At 36.1% G+C, this 12628-nt stretch overlaps 1 pseudogene; it reads right to left on the bottom strand.

Moving 5' to 3' along the window:
- The window catches only part of LOC119522345, a 36549-nt pseudogene extending 27038 nt beyond the window's left edge, over positions 1-9511 (bottom strand).
- Between the last annotated feature and the right edge of the window lie 3117 nt (positions 9512-12628).

Here is a 12628-nt window from a genome sequence, read left to right as displayed (position 1 = left end):
GGGGGAGAACTGGCTTGAGGGGAATAGGTGGCTTGCAGATTCCACCTGCTGTTTAGTTAGAGAAAGTGTACTCCACAAAGCTGTAGATCTGACAAATTAGAGATAAGGGCTTGAATCTGTCTACATATCCTAAAAGAACCCTATCAAGTAAAGCAAATGCCAAGAGGCCAAAAATGAAAGAAATTTTCAAGCATATGAGAAAATCAGATGATATGGGTAACCCAAGCCCAAACACCCAAATCAAAAGATCAGAGGAGACACAGTACTTGGAGCAATTAATCAAAGAACTAAAGATTAACAATGAGATCATGGTGCAGGATATAAAGGACATGAAGAAGAGCATGTCACAGGATATAAAGGACATGAAGAAGATCCTGGAAGAGCATAAAGAAGAAATTGCAAGAGTAAATAAAAAAAATAGATGATCTTATGGAAATAAAAGCAACTGTCAACCAAATTAAAAAGATTCTGGATACTCATAGTACAAGACTAGAGGAAGCTGAACAGCGAATCAGTGACCCAGAGGACAACAGAACATAAAATGAAAGAACAAAACAAAGAATGGGGAAAAAATTCAAAAAAATTAAAACAGACCTCAGGGATGTCATAAATAATATAAAATGTCCAAATATAAGACTCATTGGTGTTACAGAAGGGGAAGAGAAGTGTAAAGGTCTAGGAAGAGTATTCAAAGAAATTGTTGGGGAAAACTTCCCAAATCTTCTGAGCACCATAAATACACAAATCATAAAGGCCCAGCAAACTGCAATTAAAATAAATCCAAATAAAACCACTCCAAGACATATTCTGATCAGACTGTCAAATACTGAAGAGAAGGAGCAAGTTCTGAAAGCAGCAAGAGAAAAGCAATTCATCACATACAAAGGAAACATCATAAGACTAAGTAGTGACTACTCAGCGGCCACCATGGAGGCAAGAATGCAGTGGCATGACATATTTAAAATTCTGAAACAAAAAAATTACCAATGAAAACTTCTTTATCCAGCAAAGCTCTTCTTCAAATTTGAGGGAGAGCTTAAATTTTTCACAAACAAATGCTGAGAAAATTTGCTAACAAGAGACCTGCTCTACTTAAGATACTACAGGTAACCCTACTGAAAGAGAAACAAAGAAAGGAGAGAAAGTTATGGAGAAAGGTTCAGTACTAAAGAGATTCAGTATGGATACATTAAAGGACATTAATAGAGACAGGGAAAAATATATCTGACAAACATAAACCAAAGGATAAGGTGGATGATTCAAGAAATGCCTTCACAGTAATAACGCTGAATGTAAATGGATTAAACTCCCCAATTAAAAGATATAGACTGGCAGAATGGATCAAAAAAATGAATCATCAATATGTTGCATACAATAGACTCATCTTAGACACAGGGACAGAAAGAAATTGAAAGTGAAAGGATGGAAAAAGTATTTCATACAAGCTACAGCCAAAAGAAAGGAGGAGTAGCAATATTAATCTCAGATAGAATAGACTTTAAATGCAAGAATGTTATGAGAGACAAAGAAGGCCACTACACACTAATAAAAGGGGTAATTCAACAAGAAGAACTAACAATCATAAATATTTATGCACCTTATCAAGGTGCCACAAAACACATGAGACAAACACTGGCAAAACTAAAGAAAGCAATTGATGTTTCCACAATAATTTTGGGAGACTTCAACACATCACTCTCTCCTATAGATAGATCGACCAGACAGAAGACCAATAAGAAAATTGAAAATCTAAACAATCTGACAAATGAATTGGATTTAACAGATATATATATAGAACATTACATCCCAAATCACCAGGATACACATTCTTCTCTAGTGCTCATGGAACTTGCTCCAGAGTAGATCATATGCTGGGACATAAAACAAGCCTCAATAAACTTAAAAAAAATTGAAATTATTCAAAGCAGATTCTCTGAACACAATGGAATACAATTAGAAGTCAATAACCATCAGAGACTTAGAAAATTCAAAAATACCTGGAGGTTAAAGAACACACTCTTAAACCAACAGTGTGTTAAAGAATAAATAGCAAGAGAAATTGCTAAATATATAGAGATGAATGAAAATGAGAACACAGCATACCAAAACCTATGGGTTGCAGCAAAAGCGGTACTGAGGAGGAATTTTATAGCACTAAATGCATACATTAAAATGGAAGAAAGAGCTAAAATCAAAGAACTAATGGGTCAACTGAAGAAGCTAGAAAATGAAGAGTAAACCAATCCTAAACCAAGTAGAAGCAAAGAAACAACAAAGATTAAAGCAGAAATAAATGACATAGAGAACCAAAAACAATAGAAAGAATAAATAACACCAAACATTGGTTCTTTGAGAAGATCAACAAGATTGACAATCCCCTAGCTAGATTGACAAAATCAAAAAGAGAGAAGTCCCATATAAACAAAATAAAAAATGAGCAAGGTGACATTACTGTGGATCCCAAAGAAAATAAAAAAATTATAAGAGGATACTATGAACAACTGTATGCCAACAAACTGGATAATGTAGAGGAAATGGACAATTTCCTGGAAACATATGAACAACATAGACTGACCAGAGAAGAAATAGAAGAACTCAAGCAACCAATCACAAGCAAAGAGATCCAATCAGTCATCAAAAACCTTCCCACAAATAAATGTCCATGTCCAGAGGGTTTTACAGTGGAATTCTACCAAACTTTCCAAAAACAATTGAGATTAATCTTAATTTAACTCTTTCAAAACATTGAAGAATATGGAACACTACGTAACTCATTTTATGAAGCTAACCTCAATCTAATACAAAACCAGGCAAACATGCCACAAAAAAGGAAAAATATAGGACTATCTCCCTAATGATTATAGGTGCAAAAATTCTCAACAAATTACTTGCAAAACAAATCCAAAGACACATTAAAAAATCATACACCATGTGCCAGTTTGAATGTATTGTGTCCCCCAAATGCCATTGTCTTTGATGTAGTCTTGTGGGGCAGACATTTTGGTGCTGATTAGATTTGCTTGGAATGTGTCCCACCCAGCTGTGGGTGATGACTCTGATGAGATATTCCCATGGAGGCATGGACCCACCCATTCAGGGTGGGCCTTGATCAGTGGAGCCATATAAATGAGCTGACTCAAGGAGAAGGAACTCAGTGCAGCTGTGAGTGACGTTTTGAAGAAGAGCAAGCTTGCTAGAGAGGAACGTCCTGGGAGAAAGCCATTTTGAAACCAGAACTTTGGAGCAGACGCCAGCCACGTGCCTTCCCAGCTAACAGAGGTTTTACAGATGCCATTGGCCATCCTCCAGTGAAGGTACCCAATTACTGATGTGTTACCTTGGACACTTTATGGCCTTAAGACTTGAACTGTTTAGCCAAATAAACCCCCTTTTTATAAAAGCCAATCCATCTCTGGTGTTTTGCATTCTGCAGCATTAGCAAACTAGAACACACCATGACCAAGTGGGTTCATTCCAGGCATGCAAGGATGGTTCAACATAAGAAAATCAATCAATGTATTACAACACATTAACAAATCAAAAGAGAAAAATCAAATGATCATCTCAATAGACGCTGAAAAAGCATTTGACAAAATCCAACATCCCTTTTTGATAAAAACACTTCAAAAGGTAGGAATTGAAGGAAACTTCCTCAACATGATAAAGAACATATATGAAAAAACCACAGGCAGCATAGTACTCAATGGTGAGAGACTGAAAACCTTCCCTCTAAGACCAGGAACAAGACAAGGATGAACGCTGTCACCACTGTTATTCAACATTGTGCTGGAAGTTCTAGCCAGGGAAATCCAGCAAGACAAAGAAATAAAAAACATCCAAATAGGAAAGGAAGGAATAAAACTGTCATTGTTTGCAGGTGATATGATTCTATATCATGGAAACCGTGAGAAATTGATGATACAGCTACTAGAGCTAATAAACAAGTTTAGCAAAGTAGCAGGATACAAGATTAAGGCACATAAGTCAGTAATGTTTCTATATGTTAGAAATGAACAAATTGAAGAGACACTCAAGAAAAAGATACCATTTTCAATAGCAACTAAAAAAAATCAAGTACCTAGGAATAAACTTAACGAAAGATGTAAAAGACCTATACAAAGAAAACTACATAACTGTACTAAAAGAAATAGAAGGGGACCTTAAAAGATGGAAAAATATTCCATGTTCATGGATAGGAAGGCTAAATGTTATTAAGATGTCAATTCTACCCAATCTCATCTACATATTCAATGTAATCTCAATCAAGATTTCAACAACCTACTTTGCAGACTTGGAAAATCTAGTTATCAAATTTATTTGCAAAGGGAAGTTGCCTTGAATTGCTAAAAACACTCTAAAAAAGAAAATCAAAGTGGGAGGACTTACACTCCCTTTTCTTTGAAGCTTATTATAAAGCCACAGTAGTCAAAACAGCATGGTACTGGCACAAAGATAGACATATTGATCAATGGAATTGAATTGAGAATTCGGAGATAGACCCCAAGATCTATGGCTGATTGATCTTTTATAAGGTCCCCAAAGTCACTGAACTGGGTCATAGCAGTCTTTTCAACAAATGGGGCTGGGAGAGTTGGATATTCATATCCAAAAGAATGAAAGTGGACCCATACCTCACACCCTACACAAAAATTAACTCAAAGTGGTCAATGATATCAACATAAAAGACAGTACCATAAAGCTCCTAGAAGATTAAGTAGGGAAACATCTTCAAGACCTTGTATTAGGTGTCAACTTCCCAGATTTTACACCCAAAGCACAAGCCCACAAAAGAAAAAATAGATAAACAGGAACTCCTCAAGCTTAGAAGTTTCTGTATCTTAAAGGAATTTGTCAAAAATGTCAAGAGGCAATCAACTCAATGGGAAAAAATTTTGGAAACCATGTATCTGAGAAAAGACTGATATCTTGCATATATAAAGAAATCCTACAACTCAATGACAATATACAGACAGCCCAATTATAAAATAGGCAAAAGATATGAAAAGACAGTTCTCTGAAGAGGAAATACAAATGGCCAAGAAACAGATGAAAAAATGTTCAGCTGCACTAGCTATTAGAGAGATGCAAATTAAGACCACAATGAGATACCATCTCACACCAATTAGAATGGCTGCCATTTAGCAAACAAGAAACTACAAATGCTGGAGAGGATGTGGAGAAATTGGAACTCTTATTCATTGTTGGTGGGACTGTATAATGGTTCAGCTACTCTGGAAGTCAGTCTGGCAGTTGCTTAGAAAACTAGATATAGAGTTCCCCTTCGATCCAGCGATTGCACTTTTCGGTATTTGCTCAGAAGATCTGAAAGAAGTGACATGAACAGATGTCTGCATGTCAATGTTCATAGCAGCATTATTCACAAATGCCAAGAGATGGAAAAAACCCCAATGTCCTTCAACTGATGAGTGGATTAATAAAACATGGTATATACACACAATGGAATACTATGCAGCTGTAAGAAGGAAAGATGTCATGAAACATATGACAACATGGATGAACCTTGAAGACATAATGCTGAGTGAAATAAGCCAGGTACAAAAAGAGAAATATTATATGCTGCCACTAATGGGAACATTGAAAACTGTAAAACAAATTGTTTGTAATGTAGAATGTAGGGGAACTAGTGATAGAGAGCAATTAAGGAAGGGGTAATGATAACCCAATAAGAACAGATAACCTATCGTGGGTAAATTTAACATTCTGGAAATGCCCAGGAATGACTATGGTCTGTTAATTTCTGATGGATATGGTAGGAACAAGTTCACAGAAATGTTGCTATATTAGGCTATTTTCTTGTGGTCAACAACTAGGAACATGTTGGAAGTAAAGTAGTTATCTTAGGTTAGATGTCGTTTTCTTACTCTCTTGTTATGGTTTGTCTGAAATGTTTTTTTCTATTGTGTGTTTTAACAATTTTTTTTTGATATAGTTGATTTAAAAAGGTTAATTAAAAAAATAAACAATGAAAAAAATATGCAACACCCTCTTGAGGAGCTCATGGAGAATTCAGGGGTGTTGGGCTTCCCCACCTCAATGGTCACTGATGTGCTCACAGACATAGGGATCTGGTGGTTTGATGGGCTGAGCCCTCTACCACAGGATTTGCCCTTGGGAAGACTGTTGCTGCAAAGAGAGCCTAGGCCTGCCTATAATTGTGCCTAAGAGCCTCCTCCTGAATGCCTCTTTGTTGCTCAGATGTGGCCCTCTCTCTCTAGCTAAGCCAATTTGGCAGGTGAAATCACTGCCCCCCCCCACATGGGATCTGACACCCAGGGGAGTGAATCTCCCTGGCAATGTGGAATATGACTCCCGGCGAGTACTCTAGACCCAGCATTGTGGGACAAAGAACATTTTCTTGACCAAAACAGGGATGTGAAAGGAAATGAATAAGCTTCAGTGGCAGAGAGATTCCAAAATGAGCCAAGAGGTCACTCTGGTGGGCACTCTTATGCACAATATAGGCAACCCTTTTCAGGTTCTAATGAATTGGAATAGCTAGCAGTAAGTACCTGAAACTCTCAAACTACAACCCAGAACCCATGAATTTTGAAGATGATTGTATAAAAATGTAGCTAATGAGGGGTGACAATGTGGTTGGGGAAGCCATATGGACCACACTCCCCTTTGTCTAGTTTATGGATGCATCGATAAGCAGAAAAATGGGGGGAAAAAGGCACCCAGTGTTCTTTTTTACTTTAATTGTTGTTTGTCACCTGAATTTTTATTCTTATTATTTTTGTGTGTGTGGTAATGAAAATGTCAAAAATTAATTTTGGCAATGAATGCACAACTATATAATGGTACTGTAAACAACTGAATGTATGCTTTGTTTTGTATGACTGAATGGTATGTGAATACATCTCAATAAAAATGAATTAAAAAAAAACTACAGCTGATTCATTCCAATCATTTTCTTGTTTTCATCTTGAAAGAAATTTGCTAATAAAAATATAAAATGCATACACACAAAAAAATGATATTAATAATAATTCCTGCCATATCTCATAGCATTGCTATAAGGGCATATATAGGACACCACTTGTGTGCCTAATTAAGATTATCTTAATTGTGTGGCTTCCATATCTCCCAAGTCCCTCCAGTTTGAAAAACACTTGAACTAGCTGACCTTTGGAGATCTTTCATATTTTCACGTGTTGCATCTGTCTTCACCTCACTGAGTTATGCTATAATTATTTATTACACAGTGGTTAAAAGAAGAGGCTTTGGAGTCAAGCAATTGTGGATGTGAATCTTTGGCTGTGTGGCCTTGGTCTTACTGCTTGATGGTTCTGAGCCTCTGTATCTGCGTCTACAAAGTTGGCATAACAGTACAGATCTCATAGGGCTGTTAGAGGGAGTGAGATAATGCATGTAAAACACTAAGAACATTAATGGGCAAATAGTAGGCATGCAATAAAAGGTAGCTATTAATATCTTCATCACAGATATCATAATCATCAGAGGTTTCATCTCCCTTGCCATGTTATAAGCCCCTTAAAGGCAGGAGCCATATTCTAGCCATTTCTGAATCCCCACAAGACTGGGCACTTAGTGGACTCTCAATATGCATTGATTGTTTGAATAGTATTGTAAATATCACTCCAAGAGAAGCTTGTGGCAAGGATGCAGATGATAAGTTCCACCTCCCCTCATACTCTGCTTCCTGCATCTCAAGGCATCTGGTGTTAATCAAGGTCATATATCAAAAATAGGCACTGACATATGTGGTGATTTAACCAGCCTATGGGCCATCAAAAAATAATTTGTCTACAATTTCCAAATGAACAGTACTTTATTAAAATTCCCACCTTGTGACAAATACACAGTGCATTTATCTTCCTGGGGAAAGAAACTGCCACTGGGGTGGTATTTCCAAAACACTTGTCTCAACAAGTATAAATCGCTAAGATGATGCCTAAATTTAAATCTGCAGGACACGTAAGAGGCCAGACTCCTAGTCTTTGATGGGATAAAAGAGTAAAAAAGGTATCTTAAAGCTGGTAATCATGTTTCCTGCTTTAACATTGAATTGTGCTCAGGGACTGCTCTATTAACCTGAGAATAATGCACTGTATTTTAGAAATGTAATTGTTTGTATTAATAAAATGCCACTGTTTAGAGGCTCCCAGGCCAACATGTCTGGACTTGGCCACTTCCATTGATTTACTTAACACTGTCCTCAGGAGGATAAATGGTTAGACACCTCAGCTGGTGAGAGATCACTGTGGGAGCAGAGTCAAGACCCTAGTCAGTTCAACAGCAATCAGCTCTAGATCCAATGTCCTGATTAAAGGTCAGGCCTCTGGGTACTCAAGATCAACAGCAAAACCCAGGGAGGGGGGAATGTGCCTTCCCCTGCTCCTGCTTCCTCTTTCTGTGCACTATGTCTGCCCACCACCACAATCCCACAGTAGGAGTGCCTTCAGGCATCATGCTCCCTCCTCTGCCATATTCTCAGAAAAGGAAGTGATAAATGTCTTTACACCCAGGCTTCAATGAGTGACAAAGCTTAAGGTGGGGCCTTTTCCAGGGGGGATTTGAATTTAAATAGATGTCAATGGCCTCAAAATATGGGAAGGGCATTCTAATAGTAGAATTTCTGGGGTTAATAGAAGCATTCTGTGAGACAGAGTTTTTCCAAGATCAATATTTCATTTTATCTTGTTACAAAATATAATGATATGCCTTAATCAATGTTATTAAATGCAAATAGCAAAAAATGAAAATCAAGCAAAAACAAAGCAAACAAACAAAAACTGAAAATGGACTTTGAGAGAAGCCAAGAAGAGTCTTGATATATTTTGGTATTTCCAGGGACTACTACAATTAGTTTCTTAACCTGGTATGGCAAAAGGGGGTGTGAATGAAAATGACCTTATAGATTTGAGGTGGCAGGAATTCACTGTATTGAGTACAAATACCCACTGTGTGGGTGGTAAACAGGGCTGGTTTCATGGACATATGACCAGTGAAGTCTCACAGGGCCTCATGCTCAGAAGGGTTATGGACATGGGTTTAACACTCTGAAATTGCCTTCTTGAAATTTTTAATTTTATGTTTTTATATTGATTTCTATTTTTAATTGGAGAAGTTGTGGGTATACAGGAAAATCATGCATAAAATACAGGGTTCCAATATACCACCCTATTATTAATACCTCGCATTAGTGTGGTATATTTGTTATTGTTGCCGGCATTGGTTCCTAGGTTCTTGGCCATGCCACAAGAAAGAATTCAAGGGCACAGCACAGATCAAGCAAGCAAGCAAAATAATTTATTGAATACACATGCAAGAGGGGTGTGTGGACACTCTCACAAGAGCAGAAGCACACTCTTTGGTGCTGGGGGCTGCCTTTTATATGGGCTGTTACTGGTTCCAATACTTTTCCATTCTCCTCTTTTCCCTCATCCCTTGTGGGCCTCTCACCTTGTGGCTGGTTTCTGATAATTCCAATGGGGATTCTTTGCAGCTGCAGGAAGCTGTTGATCATGCAGTTACACCTGGGCACTCAGCCAACCTGCCACCATCCCTATGCTATCATGCCACATTATAATTCATGAAAGAACATTATTATAATTGCAGAATATACTAAAGTCCATGGTTTACCTTAAGATTCATACACCGTGTTGTACAGTCCCATGGATTTAAAAAAAAAAATTATTCTAGTAACATATCTATAATCTAAAATTTCCCTTTAACCATAATCAAATATGTAATTCACACCTGTTAATTACATTCACAATGCTGTGCTCCATTACCACTATACATTACCAAAAATTTTTAATGTTCCCAAACAGAAACTCTATACAACTTAAGCATTAACTCCCTATTCCCTATCCCCACACTGCCCCCTAATAACCTAAATTCCAGAGTCTGACTCCATGAGTTTGCTTATTCTAATTATTTCATATCAGTGAGATCATAAAAAATTTTCATTTTGTGCCTGGCTTATTCCACCCAACATGATATCTTCAAGGTTCATTCATCTTGTCACATGTATCAGAACTTCATTCTTTTTTCTGGCTCAATAATATTCCATTGTTTGTATATACCACATACTGTTTATCCATTCTTCAATTGACAGACACAAGGGTGGCTTCCATATTTTGGGAATTGTGAATAATGCAGCTATGAAAATCAGTGTGCAAATTTCTGTTTGAGTCCCTGTTTTCAATTATTTTGTGTATATAACTAGAAGTGGGATTGCTGGGTCATATGGTAATTCTATATTTAACTTTCTGAGGAATTGCCAAACTGTCTTCCACAGTGGCTACACCATTTTACATTCCCACCAACAATGAATGAGTGCTCTACTTGTCCATATCTTCTCCAAAACATGTAATTTTCCATTTTTTAATAGTTGCAATTCTAATAGGTATGAAATGGTATCTTACAGGGGTTTTGATTTGTGTTTCCTCAATAATGAAGCTGGGGATTTTTTCATATTCTTTTTGGCCATTTGTATATCTTCTTTGGAGAAATGTCTATTCAAGTCTTTTGCCCATTTTTTACTTGGCTTGGTTGTTTTTTTATTGTGAAGTTGTAGGAATTCTTTATATATTCTTGATATTTAAACTTTACCAGATACATGGTTTTGAAATATTTTCTCCTATTGTGTAGGTTGTTGTTTTACTTTCATGATAAAGGACTTTGATGCATAAAAGTTTTAAAGTTTTGATGAAGTTCCATTTATATATTTTTTTCTTTTATTGCTTGTGCTTTGGGTATAAAGTCTAAAAAACCATTGCCTAACAAAATGTCCTCCTCTACATTTTATCCTAGGACTTTTATAGTTATGCTTCTTATATTTAGGTCTTTGATCCATTTTGAATTGACCTTTGTATGTGGTGTGAGGTAGGGTCTACCTGCATTCTTTTGCATATGGAGATCCAGTTTTCATGGCACCATTTGTTGAAGAGAATATTCTTTCCTAATTGAGTGGTTTTTGCCCCCTTTTCAAAAATCAGTTGTCCATAAATGTAAGGGTTGGTTTATGACTTCTTGATTTGATTCCTTTGGTCTGTATGTCTGTTCTTGTGCCAGTACCATGCTGTTTTGATTAATGTGCCTTTGTTATAAGATTTAAGAATTGGAAAATGGAGTCCTTCAAGTTCATTCTTCTTTTCCTTATCATTTCATAAAAATTTGATGACTGGCTTTTTCATTTCTTCTAAAAAGATTTTTGGAATTTTTAATGGGATTGCTTGAATCTGTAAATCATTTTGTATAGAACTGACATCTTAACAATACTTAGTCTTCCAATACATGAACATGGAATGTCCTTTCCATTTATTTAGATCTACTTTGATGACTTTTTGCAATGTTTTCTGGTTTTCTGTGTGCGATTCCTTTACATCTTAGGTTAGATTTATTCCTAGATATTTGATTATTTTAGTTGCTAATGTAAATGGATTTCTTCTTGATTTCTTCATCTGATTTTTCAGTATTAGTATAATATACACTTTTCTGAATTCATTTATTAGCCCTAAGAACTTTGCTTTGGAAATTTCAAGATTTTCTCTATATAAGATCATGTCATCTGCAAATAGGGAGAATTTTGCTTCTTCCTTTCCATTGTGGATGCCTTTTATTTCTTTTATTGCCTAGGAGCTCTGGTTAGAACCTCCAGTATAATGCTGAATAACAGTGGTGATGTGGGCATTCTTGTCTTCTTCCTGAGCTTAGAGGGAAAGCATATTCACCACTGAATATGATGTTAGCTTTGGGTTTTTCATATATTTTCTTTATCATGTTGAGGATGTTTCCTTCTGTTCCTTGTTTTCTAAGAGGATTTATCCTTAAGAGGTGCTGGATTTTGTCATATTCCTTTTCTGCATCAGTTGAGATTATCATGTGGTATTTTACCCTCATTCTTTTAATGTGGTTTATTACATTACTTGATTTTCTTATGTTGAACCACTCTGGCATAGCAGGAATAAATACCACTTGATCAGGTTGTATAATTCTTTTAATATGCTGTTAAAGTCCATTTGCTAGTATTTAGTTGAGTATTTTTTTCATTTATATTCTGAAGAGATTTTGGTCTGTGATTTTCTTTTCTTGTGGTATCTTTATCTCATTTGATATGAGGGTGATGATGGCCTCAATAGAATGAGTTAGAGAGAGTTACCTCCTCCTGAATTTTTTGGAAGATTTTAAATAGTGTTGTCATTAATTTTATTGGAATGCTTGGTCAAGTTCCCCTGTGTAGCCATGTAGTCCTGGGCTTTTCCTTGTGAGGTTTTGGATTCCTGATTCAATCTATTCACTATTTATTGGTTTGTTGAGATCTATTTTGTCTTAACTCAATGTTGATAGTGTGTATGTATTTAGAAATTTGTCATTTCATTTAGGTTATCTAATTTGTTCATTTACAATTGTTCATAGAATTTTCTGATATTGATTTTTATTTCTGTAGGGTCAGTAGTAATGTCCCCCTTTTCATTTCCTATGTTTGTTATTTGTATCCTCTTTTTTCTTCATCAGTCTAGCTAACATTTTGTTAATTTTATTGATTTTTTCATAGAACCAACTTGTGATTTTGTTGACTACTGTTTTTTAATTTTCTATTTCATTTATCTCTGCTTTAATCTTTCTTATCTCATTC

This window comes from Choloepus didactylus, chromosome X (genome assembly GCF_015220235.1).
Source record: "Choloepus didactylus isolate mChoDid1 chromosome X, mChoDid1.pri, whole genome shotgun sequence".
Classification (NCBI taxonomy): domain Eukaryota; kingdom Metazoa; phylum Chordata; class Mammalia; order Pilosa; family Megalonychidae; genus Choloepus; species Choloepus didactylus.
The sequence above is the reverse complement of the archived record's forward strand: the minus strand, read 5'-3'. Positions and strand labels throughout refer to the sequence as shown.